This window comes from Notamacropus eugenii, chromosome 2 (assembly GCF_028372415.1).
Source record: "Notamacropus eugenii isolate mMacEug1 chromosome 2, mMacEug1.pri_v2, whole genome shotgun sequence".
Lineage (NCBI taxonomy): Eukaryota > Metazoa > Chordata > Mammalia > Diprotodontia > Macropodidae > Notamacropus > Notamacropus eugenii.
Window position 1 is genome coordinate 143943219 of NC_092873.1, and position 16605 is coordinate 143959823.

A 16605-nucleotide genomic window follows, 5' to 3' on the forward strand; every position below is an offset into this window, starting at 1 on the left:
AAAGAAGAAGGAGAAGAGGGAGAAGAAGGAGGAGAAGAAGAAGGAGGAGGAAAACAAGAAGGAAAAGAGAAGAAGTAGAAGGAGTAGGAGAAGGAAGAAGAGAAGAAGGAGAAGAAGAGGAGAAGGAGAACAGGAGGAGGGGGAAGAGAAGAGAAAAGAAGAAGGGGAAAAAGAAGAGAAGGGGAAGGGGAGTAAGGAAAAATAGAAGGGCAGGAGAAAAGAAAGAGGAAGGGAAAAAGGAAAGAGGAAATAGAAGAAAAGAGAAAGAATGAGGGAAAGAGAAAAGGGTAGGGAGAAGAACTTCAATAAACTTCACTGGCAGCAAGAGCCTGAGAACATGTTATAGCCTTTGAACTGAGACACCAGAAAAAAGAAAGAACTCCAGTCTAGCTGCCCTTCCGCTCACCAATAAAGATGAGAACTCTATTCTTACAGCCTTCAGCAGACAGCAAGAGAAAAATGGAGCAATGTTGTCTTTGATCTACAAAAAAGAAGAGAAATTCTACTGTGCACCTTTTCTATATTTTCTTGGTACTGTTTTAGTCTGATAGTTCTTTGACCATACACTGCTTCTCAGCCTGATTAGATGCTTAGAAGCAACATTTTACTTTGTGTCTTTCAAATGATGCACACTTTCATGATCCTTGAGGGTTTAGGTCCATATGAATTGAGAAGGATTAATAGAAGATAACTTCTTCCTCTATTCAGTTAATTGGCCTACTGCTGTCCTGTTTTCAGAAAGCTATTGTTTTAAGTCAAACTATAAGTCAAAGATATATTATTATTTTACACTTCCAAATAACTGGAAGTTATAGCATAGTATTAATTGATAATTAAAATATAAACAGTCTCAGCACAAGAGGACCTATAAACACTATGTATAGTGAAAACTACATCCTAACCTCAACCCTAATGTAAGTTAGATTGTTTTTGTCTGTAAAAAATATTGAAATCATCCTCATAATATGACTGGTTTAGAGGATTAAAGGTTCAGTCAGTTGATAACAGCTCCTGGTTGCTTGAGTATAAAACAGCCATGAAAAGCTCTAGGCATTCTCTGATGCTTAGCTGACAGACCATAATACGCAACTCAGGCTAGAGAGCTTTGTTCCAAATCAGCATAGTAGTTTACTCAAGAGACATCAATGTTGAATATCTTTCTCCTGCTCTGGTTATCTCCATCAATTGTTAACTGACCCATGAGTATCTTTCACTGTAGTATAAAATGTAAAGTACTAGGTGACTGGTTTGAGTCAGGTTCATCTCAAAATACTGGGTGGGGGGGCATTCTACCTACCTAAGTAGAGCTCTAGAAATTACTGTGATAGACGAGGTTAGTGAAATAGTTTATAGAACACATTGCATTTGCAGCTGAACCTTGAAAAAGTTGTGATATGTGGGGCTGAGGCTTGAGGAGAACAGTGCATTCTGGGGCGGGGGGGGGAAATAGTGTGGGTAGAGGAAGTGGAAATAAATACAGAATGCTTGGGTTCTGTGAATACCTTTGTTTGACAGGAATAGAGGGTTCCTGTAGAGAAGCACTAGGAACTAAGGCAGGAAAACTAGGTTATACTCCTCTTGGAAATGGCCCAAACTCAAAGTTTAGGAATTTGAATTTTCTTCTGTAGATCTCAGAGAGACATTACACAGTTTGTGTCTCCTTAGAGAAGCACTAAGAGAAAAAGATAAAGTGGAACACTTAAAAATGATGAAAAGACCTACTCAAAGAAAGCCTTTAAGACTTTGCAGGATTAGGAAAGGATTTGTACTCCTTCAGACAAAGAAGAGAAGAAAGACATCCGTCTGAAAGGAAGCCAACAGATTAAAGAAAATTAATGGAACTGCAAAAATGATCAGTTTCATAAGAGGGAAGTTGAAGACAGAATTGTTTTGCCAGAATGCAGTAGAAACATATAGATGATGGGAAAAATTAATGCTAGCTATAAAATGGACTAGTGATGGTGAAGAAAATCACCTTCATTGCTTCCATAGATGCTGGCTGCTGATCCAAATGCTGCATCTGGTCAGATCCTTTTTGCGGCTGGCCGTTATTAATCATCAGCTCCTGGCTTGGTCCAACTTCCCCTATGGTAAGGCTCACTTTACTTAAGTTCTGGATCACTGGATGTACTGGCTGGAGGGCATGCTTGATGAATACTTGTTGCTTGTAAACTGGTGTTCCCTCCAAGGGCCTTTACCAAAGAAGTGTTGATTTTCCAAAGGTTTTTTGACCCATTTTTATGCCAGGACATTCTAAACAGGCTCCATAGAATGTCTCTGTGCTAATAAAACAGTCAGTTTTGTGTACATGTCCTCTTTTTTCAGTACTTCAAGGATTCGTGATTTCCATTTGTGAGAATACTTCCAAATAACTACCAGATAAAAGAGGTATCAGTCCCTAATTATAATAGGAGGAGTCTCATAACACTTAGGCATTATAATGCATAAGGGTAGAATTTTCATTAAATCCAGGCCTGCACTGACTCCTATTAAAATTTCTCTGTGCCTGTGTATCTACTCTTCCCGAATTGTGGTTGAAAAAAACTGATTTACTTTCCATTCAATCTTCTGTAGATGAGCTTCTCTGAATTTAGCTAGGCCAGTGCTCAGACCACAGGCTTACCGTTAATTGCCAGGCTCATCCTTAAAGTTTTCCTAGCTTTTTGGGAATGCCAAAGCTTAGTTTCTTTTAGCATAGCATCTTTTACCATAGCATAGCAAAGATACCAAGGCATCTTTATCTCCTTGCCACAAGAAGGCATCAGATTAGAATTTCAGCAGTTATTTCATTATATAGCCAGCAACCAGCAACCCAAACATCCTGTTGGTTGTTTGGCTGCATTTTTCACTTTCAATCAGCTGTATAGACACAAATTCAGGTGTGCATTCACTCTTTTGATAGCTCTCTCTCTAGGCTTTGCTGATCCTGTCAGCATCACACAGATTGGTGAAGATACCAGATAAGTCTGATCTGCAGAAGGTCAGTTCTCTGAGGTGATCTTAAATATATAATCCATAATTAAAATTTTTCACTCAAATGTTCATGTGCTCGTTTAATCTGACTGGTCCTCAAATGCACTTGAATTAACTATTCAAAATTTAATGACAAAAGACCCAACATATTAATAAGAACTAAATTCAGTTGAGCTTTTAAACATATTGGTGACAGAGAAAAATCTTAGATAATATCCTATCCAATCACATTATTTTACAGGGGAGAAATTGGAGATAGTGGTGATATGACAGCAAAAATCATGCAAGCCATAAAATGATAGATATCAAGTTTTCTGGAAGGAGTCTGAAAAACTATCTAAGACTAATCCCCTCCTTTTACAAAATGAGGAAACTGAGGCTCCAGATGGTTAAATGCCTTACATAAGGTCATACTGCCAGAAGATATCAAAATAAAAGGCGTTCAATCCTATTTCCTCTGGTACAAGAGAGAGTATTCTTTTCTTGGTATTTGGAGGCAGAACAAGTTTCAAACTGGTCTTTTCACTCCAGATCCCATATATTTTACATTATCATGCTGTCTCCTATATAACCTTGCTGTTGGTAGTCACATAGGAAATCAAGTGATTTTTTTCATGTTTCTTGTGACATTGGTTTGTAATATCACGTGGACATCCAGTGTCCAACAATGTTAGTATAAACATGTCTGGTAGTCTTGCATGTTTCCTGAAGTAGAGGATTCTTACCTGTAGTCTCAATTTTCACTTTGTACAATGTAGATTTTTAATATTAGGACTCATCTTTAACTTCCTTAGGGCAGCCAGGTGCTATAGTGGATAGAGTGTTGGGGTCTTGAGTTAAGAAGACTCATCTTCTTGAGTTCAAATCTAGCCTTCGACACTCACTAACTGTGTGACCCTGGGCAAGTCATTTAATCCTATTTGCCTCAGTTCCTCGTCTATAAAAAGAGCTGGAGAAAGAAATGGCAAATTACTACTCTAGTATTCTTGCCAAGAAAGCACAAAGGGGGTCACAGAGATGCAGCCATGACTGAAAACAACTGAACAACAACAAATTAACTCTTGCAAGAAACTAGGTAAAAGGAGACCTAGATTTTTGGAGTTAGAGGAAGTGGTTTAAATCCTGGCTCTCTGATACTTACTACCTACACGACTTTGGGCAGGTCACTTGATTTATCCGAGTGTCAGTTTCCTCATCTGAAAAATGAGAACGATGATCTAGATAACCTCTGAGGTTTCTACCAATTATAAATGTAGGATCTTCTGCAAGAGGTTTTTCTGTTCAGAACTCCAAAAAGGAGGATAAAATACTAACAATGTTGGTAGTAATCCTGAGGCCTATCTTTAGAGTTCTCTTCTGTTAGTATTTCCTGACTTCTTCCACCTGTTGCTCAGACATAGTATTCCCCCAGAAAGCACATTCCTAATTTCCTTTAATCTCAGTGGAAGTTATATTTGTATCATGGAGGGGAGAAAAAGACTGAAATTTGAAAGACCCAAAAGTACTGATTGTAAGTGAATGAAAATGTAAATTCTTAACTGTGGAAGTGGCTATGTGCCACTTTTTAGTGAGAGGTAAAATAAATTCAAGTTTAGCTGATCTTTAAAAATGGAATTGCTTCAATCCCTTTTCTAAAAAGGACTCCTATTTGATTGGTTTCTCAGTTATTTATAAACAACATTGTATTCTTTGATTATAAACAAGTAAAATAGTTCCTTTTTTTGTTTCTATCACCAGAGTTTAGCAGTGTGCCTAGAGCAAAATGGTGGTGATTTGGTTGTTCTATCGCATCAGACTCTTCATGACCCCATTTGGGGTTTTGTTGACAAGGATCCAGGAGTGGTATGTCATTACCTTCTCCAGCTCATTTTACAGATGAGGAAACTGAGGTTAGCAAGGTTTAGTGACTTGCCCAGGGTCACACAGCTATTAAGTGTCTGAGGCCAGATTTGAACTCGGGAGAATGAGTCTTCCTGACTCCAGGTCCAGCAGTCTATCCATTGGGGCACCTAGCTGCCCATAGAACAGAGGAGGTATTTAATAAATATGCATTGAATAAATGTTCAATGAATTATTAAGTATTATCTATTAGTGAATGAATTTAATCCAGAAAAAAAGTTCTATTGACATTCAGAGAAGACTGAAAAACCTAATGTGATTTCCATATCTGCAAAAGGACAGGATTTGTCTTAGATGACTTTTCAGGTCTCTTCCAGAAAAATTGGTATCTATCATTTTCCATCCTCAATGCTACTTTTGCATCATATCACCTGTGTCTCTGATTCTTCAATGCAATTGGAGTGGACGTTATCTAAGCTTCTCTGTCACCAATATGTTTAAAAACTCAACTGAGTTTGGTTCTCAATAAAGACTTAAACCAAAATGAAGGCTTCTGTTCCTGTCATGTAGTGATGCGATGGATTTCGCTGCAAACAGAGCCTTCTACAATTTTAGAACAGACAAGACTTTTGGCCAACATTTGGCAAGGTTACACTTGCCTATAAAAATAACTGATCTTCCTCTTGGTGTTGGCAATTGAAAGAGATAACGTATATATAATTTGATGGCAGTCTTCACTATGTTGCTTAATGCTTCCATTTCCCTCATTCAATAGGATTACAAACACATATGTTAAAACAGGATTGAGGGAACACTTTTACTAGCTGGTGAAAGTTGTATAAAAGATCGAAAACAACATGAATTAATGAATACAGACAAGTGGGTGGCTTTGGGACATGCTTAGACTTAGAATTAAAAAAAATAATTCTTGCAACATCTGAGTCAATTACTATTAGAATAGGAAAATGAAAAATGACTTTCCCTGAGGCTAGCCAGGTGGCCAATAAATATGGGAGTGCTACTCGAATGAGACTCATAGTAAGATCTGTTTTCATAATCAATTTGAAAATATCCATCTTGTTTTCCTTTTTAGCTCTTTGTAAGTATCTTGACATTTCGTTAATATTAAAACTTTATATTCTAAAAAAAATTATTCTTTTTCTCTTGAATACATCATTTTAAAACAATCAATTGTTATCCCTGAATGCATATTTAAAGCAATATTACTCAAGTTTTTGTATATAGTAGCTAAGGAGGAGTGAGTGAACATGTCCTTATGCAGAGAATTTATTAATGAGGAAACTTTCAAGTACATTTTTTTCTAAACACCTTGCAGATATTTTTCTACATTTTACTTGCTGTTTGAATGTTAGGATGCCCTGACACTGAAACTTTTTATGTTGTTGATGTTTTACTCTATCATATGGCTTGTTCCTTTCCTTGTATTTTTCATGGATGGATATAAAAATGTGTTCTACTCATTTCTTAAAAGTTTGCTTCACTTAGGACAGGAATTCTCAACCATTTTTGTGTAATGGACACCATTGATAATCCTTTGAAGCCTATGGATCTCTTCTCAGTACAACTTTTAAAAAAATTCATAATTAAAAAAATGTTACATTTTACTTAGACATTAGTCAAAAATAAAGATGTATTTTTTTCTTCCTTATCCAAGTTCATGTGTTCTCTAATATCTCTAGGTTAAGGACCCATAATATAGAGGATATTTTTATAATTAGAATCAATCATAACTGTATATCAATTTGGACTTGGAAAGTTAATTATCCATACAAGAATTTCTCCCCATCTCTCTGTCCCACCTTCTCAATCTGTTGACTTTCCTTAGTAAAGCTTTTCACTATAGGTACTATCAATTTTCACTTCTCCTTCATTCCTTGTCTTGCAAAAACAAAAAGGAGAAAGCAAAACAGTTAGGTTAAATGAGTTTTCCACGACCTTACACACAAAAGTGAAACAAGGAGAACTTTGGCCAGTATAATAATGTTCTGGAAAAGAATCCAACAGAAGTAGAACAGAATACAGCTACATACAGAACAGAGACCTAATTTCCTATCTTATTGTGCTGGAACAATCCCAATTACTTAGGAGAGTTAGGACAAATGAGTCTGTCTGAAGGATTAGCGCCCCGTGGGCAGTATCATGTATGACCTTCCCGTCAGCTGCTGCTGAGTTGCAATTTATTATTATTTATCCACCTTATCCTTTTGAAAATAGGAATTCCTCAAGCAGCCCTTTCATTTTGCTTGGCTCCTTTAACTGCACTTTCAGTTCCTTTAGGTGGTGGGTCCCATGAAGGCTTGAAGCAAGTCTCCTGTAGTGAAAATGAAGCTTTCAGACATTGCCTTCAGCCGTCTCATGATTGGCAGGTCAGTGTGCTGTACTAGTGGGTCTTTGTGGAAGAATTCCATCCCTTGAGCAACCGGTTGCAAAGGTAACATCTGACTTTTTAATTCTTCATTCACTCTTCATAGTGAACTAGAGTTGGAATACTAATTTAAAAGCTCATGTCAAAGCTTTCAGAAAGATCAAATGGTATCATCACAGGTTTCAGGAGTAAAATTGTCCTTCTTCAAAACAGTTGTAATATGCCCAGAGAAAAAATTTGCAAAGGGTACATATAGAGCGGATTAAGACAACATGCTGTGCATCTAGGCATCTTGTCAAACTCAAATATCTACCTTTCACCTTGCTTCATGCCAACATTTCAGATAGCTCTCTTTATATACTATAAACCTAGTAAAAGATAGTTAAAGGGAAATCATGAGTTAAAAAGGATACCTTTTCCCCCAAGATCTATGTAATAAGAAAAACTCCAGTAATCAAAAACTGGTTGATCCTTAAGAATAATGATATTTCTGCTTTTACATGTAAAATTATTATAAAACATAGTCATGCTTTTAAGAGAGCAAAATATTGAAAATAACATTTTAGGAACTCTCTTGTAACTGTGATAGAGTCTATAACTCTCTGGAAAGATATTCTAGAGAATTATTTATGATAGGAATAATGGCATATTTTTAAAATCTAAATAATTTAAATTATATTTAAATGATATACATACATATATATATATCTGGCTAAAAAATATTTGCTAATTTGAATTGTTTTTTTTCAGCAAGCATACATAACTCTGTTTTCTAATGAATTTTACACAAAAAATGGAGCTTCATATTTCCTAAATAGCACATTGTCTCATTTCTTAGGAAAGGATTTTGTAATTTGTAATTAATTTCTGGAATCATCTGTGTAACTAGTTATGTAAATCTTTTAAAAATATATATCTTTGCCACAGAATTCCATATAACCCACAGTTTGGTAGAAAACAATATTATTTCCACATCTAGCAAACTTCTTGACTCTTGGTGGGGTTTTGGATGTGTATAATTATGAAAATGAAAATGAAATTCTGCAATTATCATAAAATAGGTTCAGCAGAGGGCAGTGTAGATGACAGAACTCTCTTAACTGTTTCTTTTTCCTCATTTAATTGACCAGAATAGCTTATACAGCACAGCAGGCAATCAGCTATTTCTATATAACTCCAGCAAGGAAAAGAAATATTGTACTTCAATATGAACAGCTGAAAGATACGTGTCTAACCATAGGAAGACCACATGGTTTCATTTTGAGAACAACTAAAACATGTACTAGACAGTAGAATGTTAGCAATGTCTGGTATGACCTTGTACAGAAATAGAGATAACTACTCACAATTATAAAAATCTTTGAAAGGATTTATGGAGTTAGTTATATAATCTTTCTGTTCTCATGTGTTTAATAAGCAAGTCCATACTAGAAAAATAGAATGGTCAAAAATTGACACAGGCAGATACTTAAAATGAAAAAATCAAATTTAATGAATCATTTTTTTGCTGATATGAATATTTTAGGCACTATTTTAGATTTTTATATCAATTATCTGAACAAATATGGATCAATATTTCACTAGTTTAAATCTAGCTTGGATCATTCTTTTTTTTAAACTCATGACACACTTTCAAGTTTAATATACCTTATTAAAATTTTCTCCATCACTTTCTTAAGTCTAGAAAATCAACAAAACAATAAATCAAGTGCTTATTTGTAGCATTTGCTGATTTCTAAGGAATAAATGCTCACTCTGAAAACAGAATAGTAGCTTTTCATCTTATGTCATTCTTTTTGACAATAGTAAAATGGTACAAATCAATAATTACCATGTTTTAATATAAAACAAAAAATCAATAAGCATTGATAAAGGATTGAAGATACAAAAATAAAAATGTGTCTGCCTTCAAGGGGTTTACATTCTATTGGAAGAGATAAAAGATGCATTTATCAATGTATAAAAAATATGAAAAAATAAATGCAAAGTAACTGGGTAGATGGGATGATCAGGGAAGGTCTCATGTAGGAGGTGGCATTTTCCCTCAGATTTCAAGGATGCTAAGAGATTCTAAGAGCCAGAGGTAAGGAAGCAGCGAATCCAGGCCTGGAATATGCTTGTGGACCTGCAAAAGTAGAGAGGTGGGATTTACAATTGTAATGTTAAGAACGCAACAAAGTTCATTCTGGTGAACTTAAAAGTGTGTGCCAAAGCAAACTCAGGAACTATATGAAGGAAATTATATATACAAATATATATATATATACATATACATATACTTTTTGTACAAATAAAATAATATTTAAATAATTAGAGAAATGTTAATAGTTCATGGGGAAGCAGGACAACATAATAGAAATGAAAAGTTTACTCAAACTAATTTATATATTCAATACCATCCCAATTAAATTACCAAAATAATTACTTTACTGAATTAGAAAAAATAATAATAAAATTCATTTAGAAGTACAAAAAGCCAAAATTATCAAAGTACCTAATGAAAAAATGTAAAGTAAGGAGGGTTAGCAGTACTAGATGTGAAACTATGTTGTAAATCTAGAATTATCAAAATCATTTAGTACTGGCTAAGAAATAGAAAGGTAGATCAATGGAACAAAATAGACATACAAGTTACAGCAGCAAATATATATAACCTTGTATTTGACCTGTGTAAAGACTTAAGATTTTGGGATAAGAATTAATTATTTGGTAAAAATTTTGGGGAAAACTGGAAAGTGGCATAGTAGAAATGGCAAAGAAAAAATCTTATACCATTTAGCAAGATAAGGTTAAAATGGATACATGATCTAGATATAAAGAAAGATATTACAAGAAAATTAGAACATGGGACATATTACTTATCAGACATGGCTAGGTGAACAATTTACAAATAAACAAGAGATAGAGAACAAAGTTAGATATAAAATGGATAATTTGGATTACAATGAATTAAAAAGTTTTTATACAAATAAAACATGTAGCCAAGATTAGAAGGAAAGTAGAAAATTAGGGAAAACAATTTTTAGTTTCTCTGGTAAAGGTCTCATACCTCAAATATATAAAGAAGCATGTCAAATCTATAAGAATGCAAGTAATTCCCTATTTGATAAAAAAGTCAAAAGATATAAATAGGCAGTTTTCCAATGAAGAAATCAATGCAATTTATAGTTATATGAAAAAATGCCCTATATCATTATTGATTGAGAAATGCAAATTAAACACCTTGAGATAATATTTTACACCCAGAAGATTGGTTAAAATGATAGAAGGGGAAAGTGACAAATATTGGAGGAGATGTAGATGTAGACTAATTCATTGTTGGTGGAATTGTGAACTAATTCAACCATTTTGGAAAGCAATCTGGAATTATTCTCAAAGAAAAAAGTCTATATAAGGGAATAACATAAATAAGTTTACAAATGTATGGTCTTCTCAAACAAAGGATCTAGAATCATATTTGATTCTAGAAATAATAGGGAGTCCCTGAAGTTTTATGGAACAAGGGAGTAGCATGGCCAGACTCTTTTTTTTTTTTTTTTTTTTTTTTTAGAGCTTTCTTTCTGGCGGTTGTTTGGAGAATGACTTGAGGGGAGAGATGTGGGCCAGTGCTCTCCAATGGTTCAGGTGACAGACGATGAGAGCATGAATTAGGAATAGAGTTCATGTGAATGAAGAAAAGGGGCCAGATTTAAGGGATAAGAGAGAGGTGAAACTGATAAAGCTTGTCAGTTGGTTAGATATGGAGGCTATTGACAAGTAAGTAAGTAATAATGACTAGAGATGAGATTAGGAACCTGGATGGTTGGCAGAATGGAAGGAAACACGCATTTTATTAAGTGTCTGCTAAGTTCTAAGTACTGTGCTAAGCAAATTGGAAACATTACCTTATTTGATCCTCATGACAATCCTGAGACGGTAGATGCTATTATTATTTCTATTTTAAAGTTGAGGGAACTGAGACATATAGAGGTAAAGTGACAACCCACAATCACATAGTTAGTAAGTATCTGAGGGAGAATTTGAACTCAGGTCTTCCTGACTTCAGATTATTCACTGTGCTACCTACCTGCATCTAGTAGTGTTTCTGACAGAAATAGGAAAGTATACACATGGTATTAATTGAAATATGATTATATTACAAACTGTAACATTTCAAGTGAAGAGTTATATAGTGGAGATCCAATCCTTGAGCTACTCTACAAAAAGATCTCCCTTTAAGTTGACATCAGACCATTAATAACTGCTCTATATGTTCGGTCAGTTCTTGAATATACTTAGCTGTATTATCATCTCTCCATCTCACCCAGGAACGATAGAGTTTTTTTTTTCTCCACTGTTTTGCTGAAATCTATGTACACAATGTGTACATCCAAGAACCTTACTGAAAAGGAAAACGAAATGAAGTTGCAACAAGTTGTTCTTGATGACTCTATACTTTCATTGGATGATGGCTACTTCCCTTTTAAAGTTTCTTCATAATGTTTGTTGGGTTAAATTGAATTATTCTCATTCATTCAGTCCATTAGTCAAATTACGTACACACTCTTCCTAATTACATACAGTTTTTGGTTTTTTGCCATTGTGATTATTTCATGCTCTCTGTATATATGTGTGCAGGGCCTTGGAAACATACTGTCTGCATGCTCAAGGCAAATCATTTATTCTTTCAGTGCCCTAGGCAACTCTAAAAACTACAGAGCAGAGAAAGTGCTGCTCTAAGGAAGGGAGTGAGGATAGGGAGAGTTCATCTCAAGATTAAATCGAAGGTTTTGCCTTCACTTTCCTCAAAAAGCATAGTCAGAGATGAATTAATTTTTTTTTAAAGTACTCCTAGAAGATTTATTTACAAAATCAAAGTCCTATTGTCAGAAAACAGCAGTAGAGGAAATTATAATTCACTATATTGGTCTATGTTACTGAGACTCCCTCCACTAACTTATTTATTGGTAATCAGGAACATGGTGGAAATCTCCTTTATGAAGAACATAGAATGATTTTAACTATATTTTGGAATATATGAAACATTGAATTTCAGGCTGTAAGAGTTAGGTGGTGCAGTGAGTACTGAATTTGGAATTTGGAATTTGGAATCTGGAAAACCTGAGTTCAAATCTAACCTCAGATATTTACCAGCTCCATGACAAGACATAATCTCTGCCTACTTCAATTTTCTCAATAGTACCTATCTTCTAGGGTTGTTGTAAGGATCAAATGAGATGGTATTTGTAAAGTGTTTAGCACAGGGCCTGGTACATGCTGTTCACTTGTGTCTGACTTTTTGTGACCCCATTTGGGGTTTCCTTGACAATAATACTGGAGTAGTTTACCATTTCCTTCTCCAGCTCATTTTACAAATGAGTTAAGTGAGGAAAACAGGGCTAAGTGACTTTCCTATAGTTAGACAACTAACTACTAAGGCTAGATTTGTATGAATCTTCCTGATTCCAACCCCAGTGCTGTATCCACTGTATCACCTAGTGCCCCTACCATATAGCAAGCAATTAATAAATGCTTATTATTTTTCCCCAGGACCAGAAACTCTACATACAGTGAAGACATGATTTATTAAACATAAGAAGGAAAAAAAATGCCCTTACACTGAACCATGTGCCTCCAGGAATCTTCCAAATTCCTTCCCACTTGTCCTCCCAAATACTCAGGGAGTGGTAGGGGGAAATTCCTGAAAGCACCTATACCCACAGTTCTAGGAAAAATGAATAGGGACCCAAGCTCTAAATCACAAGAGAAAGAAAAGTAGGAGGAGTGAGAGAAATCCACCTACATCTCCCTGCTCAACTGCCCAAGGGGATTCTCACTAGCTGTTAGTCTTGTGATTCAGTTCTCATTCAGCTACAAACTGTGGCTCCCTCCTCAGAACTGGTCTTTGACTATCTCAGTCATGAGTCCCACATGGCAGCAACAGCTGTTTCTCTGATCTACCTTACCACAACAACACCAATCTATTAGTAGCTATCTATCTGCCTGTAGATGCTTATATGTCAATACAGAGTCTGACTGTAACGCTCAAGGAAGAGAGAGAAGCCAAAGGTATACATCAATACATAGCTTTCATATTCGCTTCTATGTTATATTCCCTGTAGCCTCAGTCAGTCATTCAGTCAATGAATAAGGATTTGTTGAGCACCTGGCTTGTACCAGGCTCTGTGCTAAACACTGGGGTCAACACCTTGGAAAGACCAAACACAGTTCCAGTCCTCAAGGCTCACAATCTAATGGAGAGAGATCACTATTATAATTCTAATGCAAATAGTTATGTACAAAACAAGCTATGTATAGGATACACTACAAGTAGTAAACCAAGAAAGGCATTAGATTTAAATGGAAATAGGAAAACAATGCTTCCTTTAGAAGGTAGAACTGTAGCTGAGACCTGAAAAAAGCTGGGAGTCAAAGAATGAGGAAGAGAGTTCGAGGTTTGGGACCAGCCAGTGAAAATGCCCAGGACTTGCTTGTTTGTGGAAAAGCAAGGAAACCAGTGTCATTGACTCACTGAGTTGTGGTTGGGTATGGATGGGGAGAGGGTGGTTGGTGTTGTTGGTTCCTCATTCTCAAAGAGGACTATGACATCAGGGAGAAGATGACATGACCTGCAAATGGATTGGATTTAAGTGAAGCAGGGCTGGGCAAAGTCACCAGCCTCACTTTCTCCTCCAGTCATCTGGGTCCAGTGGTGAGAAATAGATCAGGATGACTGGAGATGGCCCTGGATTCAGTGGGAGACTTGGACCTTTATACACTTAAGACTTTCCCAGGTCTCAGTTTGACAGAGGCAATGCCCATTCAGTGATTAAGCTTAGGTAAAAAAAAAAAATGGGCCAAGAAATGACCCTTTTCACCTACTAAAAAAAATCAGTCTGGCAGGGGAAGACCTCAGGGTTTCTGACCAAGACTGAAACAATTACTAATTACATTCCCTCTGAGCCAATCAGAATCCAAACAATTACCTATGGGGGCTTAGCCTGGGACCTATTGTTGGGCAATCAATGAGAGGGAGAGCAGTTTGGCTTTAAGGTTTGATCCTTACGGAAAACAAAAGGTTCAGGGATCAAAATGTTCATTCCTTTGGGCAGAGCCCAGGCAAGGGAAGGCATGATACCCAAAAGCTTAAGAAGACTGTGTGGGTGGGGTAACGGGAGGAAGCAGAAGATTATTCTGGTTGCTGAATGCTAAACAGAAGATTTTGTATAAGATCCTGAAGGTGATAGGGATCCACTAGAGTTTATTGAGAATGCTTGCATATTTTATAGGGAACTTCTTGTTTTTAAATCCATCGGTAGAATCATAGGAATGCTGAAATCTCAAGTGGAAGCCTTAGGGTAGAATCAGGAACACAGAAACTTAGAACACCTAATGAGAAGGAATAATAAACTAGACATCTCATATCTCAATGGAGCAAAGGGAATCTACTTTTCCAATTATACCAAACAATAATTTGGCACTGAGTTTTCCTAGTGAATGTGATGGAGGTTTTAAGATTACACTAGAGACAGACTTCACCCCATTCTTCCAGTTAGTCTTTGTTAAAGAAAATACTGCTTCTTCCTTCAGTTGCTTAACTATGGGTTTCATAACTACCAGCTCTTCAGAGACCTCTTAACTTACTGAAATTTCTTGCTCAAACACTTCTTAGCCAGCTGAAACAGTTCAATTAAGAAAATTTGCCTTAGCCTCAGGCCAGGAATTTGAACAAACAATAGAGGTATTATCTACAGCTCCATTTTGCCTTCCTTCATTTATTTATCAGTGGCTGATTTTGACTGTTCTTCCTAAGAACAAAAATTTATTTTCTCTTAACAAAGTGTTTTGTCTTTTCCTCCTAGGCATGCATTCTCTTATGCAACTTTCTTACCCAGCAGCTGTGAATCTTCTGATTCTCTGATTAGGAAACGAGAATAAGTTTTCTTCTGAAAGACTTTCATTTCATCCTATGTTTTTGATTTAGGATATAGAAGAGATAACCTACTTTTCATGTGTTCAATAAGAAACCTGTAAAGGAAGTCATTATCTATCTTTTGATAAAGAAAGTAGAATGTCTTCAAAAACAAGACTAACACTGAGTCTGATCCACAGTCCACTCAAACTACTTTTGACAATGGTACTTTTTTCTAATAATCATTTGTTGAATATATTTATTTTTTTAAATGAAAATGAGTTAAAGTGAATTTAATTTAGGGAATTTATGACACTCCTCAAGAGCTATCCTGAATTAGCAATTCCATGACTCCATGTTTTCTCCCCTTTGGTTCACCCATCTACACATTTTTAGTTCAATGAAAAGTGAGAAGTGTGAATAGGGATAGGCTCATATTCTTATTCTAGCCTAGGACATAGCTACCTCTCTATTCCTGAAATAAAAACTTATCAATTAGTTCAGAGAATTAGGTGGTCACAGGATCATCAAGTTCTAGTCTTGGAAAAGATCTTAAAGTTCATCTGGTCTAATCCGTGGCAGTTAGGTGGTACAGTTGTGTTAGAGACAAACTTGACTCACAAAAAGTATCAAGGAAAATTTACTAAAATAGAGTTCAAAAGAGGGAGGGTTTTCTATATTTATTCACTTGAATAAATTGGTAGCTTCCAGTAAGGCTATAGGAAGACTACAACATGTTCAGAATAATGGAAGCTTCTTATACTATTTCAAATTTTGGACTTAGTTCCCCACTGTCACCTGGACATGTGACTTCATGTTCTCCTCTCTGATAGACTTTCCCTCAAACTGCTCATCAAGCCTGCACACAAGTTTCTGACCGCCCCCTGTGCTAGGTTACAACCCTGATCACCCAAAATTGTGGAAATAGAACTTCCTTGTTTCCCACAGTTGACAAAGCATTTGACCTGGAGTAAGGAAGACCTGAGTTCAAATCTTAGCTTGGATACTCACTAGCTGTGTCATCCTAAGCAAGTCACTAAACTTTCTCTGCCTCAGTTTCCTCAACTGTAAAATAGGGATAATAATAACACCTACCTCATAGTGTTATGAGGATCAAATAAGATAATATCTGTAAGATCCTCAGCACAGCACCTGGCACATAGTAGGTATTTAGTAAATACTTGTTCCCTTCTCCCCTTTCTTCCCTAGTATTGGACAAGTTCTCAAAGGCCATCTATCCGAATCCCTGATGAAAGAATTGATAATATAAGATAACTGAAAAGTAATTGTCCAACCTTTGTGTAAACACAGCCAGGAGGAGAAACTCTGTTTCGGATGGCAATCTATAACAGAGACCACTAATCTTAAGGAACTCCTTTATACTGACAACCTTAGACTATTTCAGAATATCTATTTTTCCCCCAGGGGCAATGTGGTATAATAGATGGCAAAATGGCATTGGAGCAAGGTAAACCTGTTTTCACATTTCGATCATGGCAAATGCTGGCTATGGGAC

At 35.9% G+C, this 16605-nt stretch overlaps 1 long non-coding RNA gene across 2 annotated transcripts in view; it reads left to right on the forward strand.

Annotated features, from left to right (window-relative positions):
• The first annotated feature begins 6669 nt into the window (after window positions 1-6669).
• LOC140526419 (uncharacterized) overlaps window positions 6670-16605 on the forward strand; it is an 82311-nt gene continuing 72375 nt past the window's right edge. For both annotated transcript variants that reach the window (XR_011974364.1, XR_011974365.1), the window contains exon 1: window positions 6670-7264. This is a non-coding gene — a long non-coding RNA (uncharacterized lncRNA). The remainder of the gene's footprint in view (window positions 7265-16605) is intronic.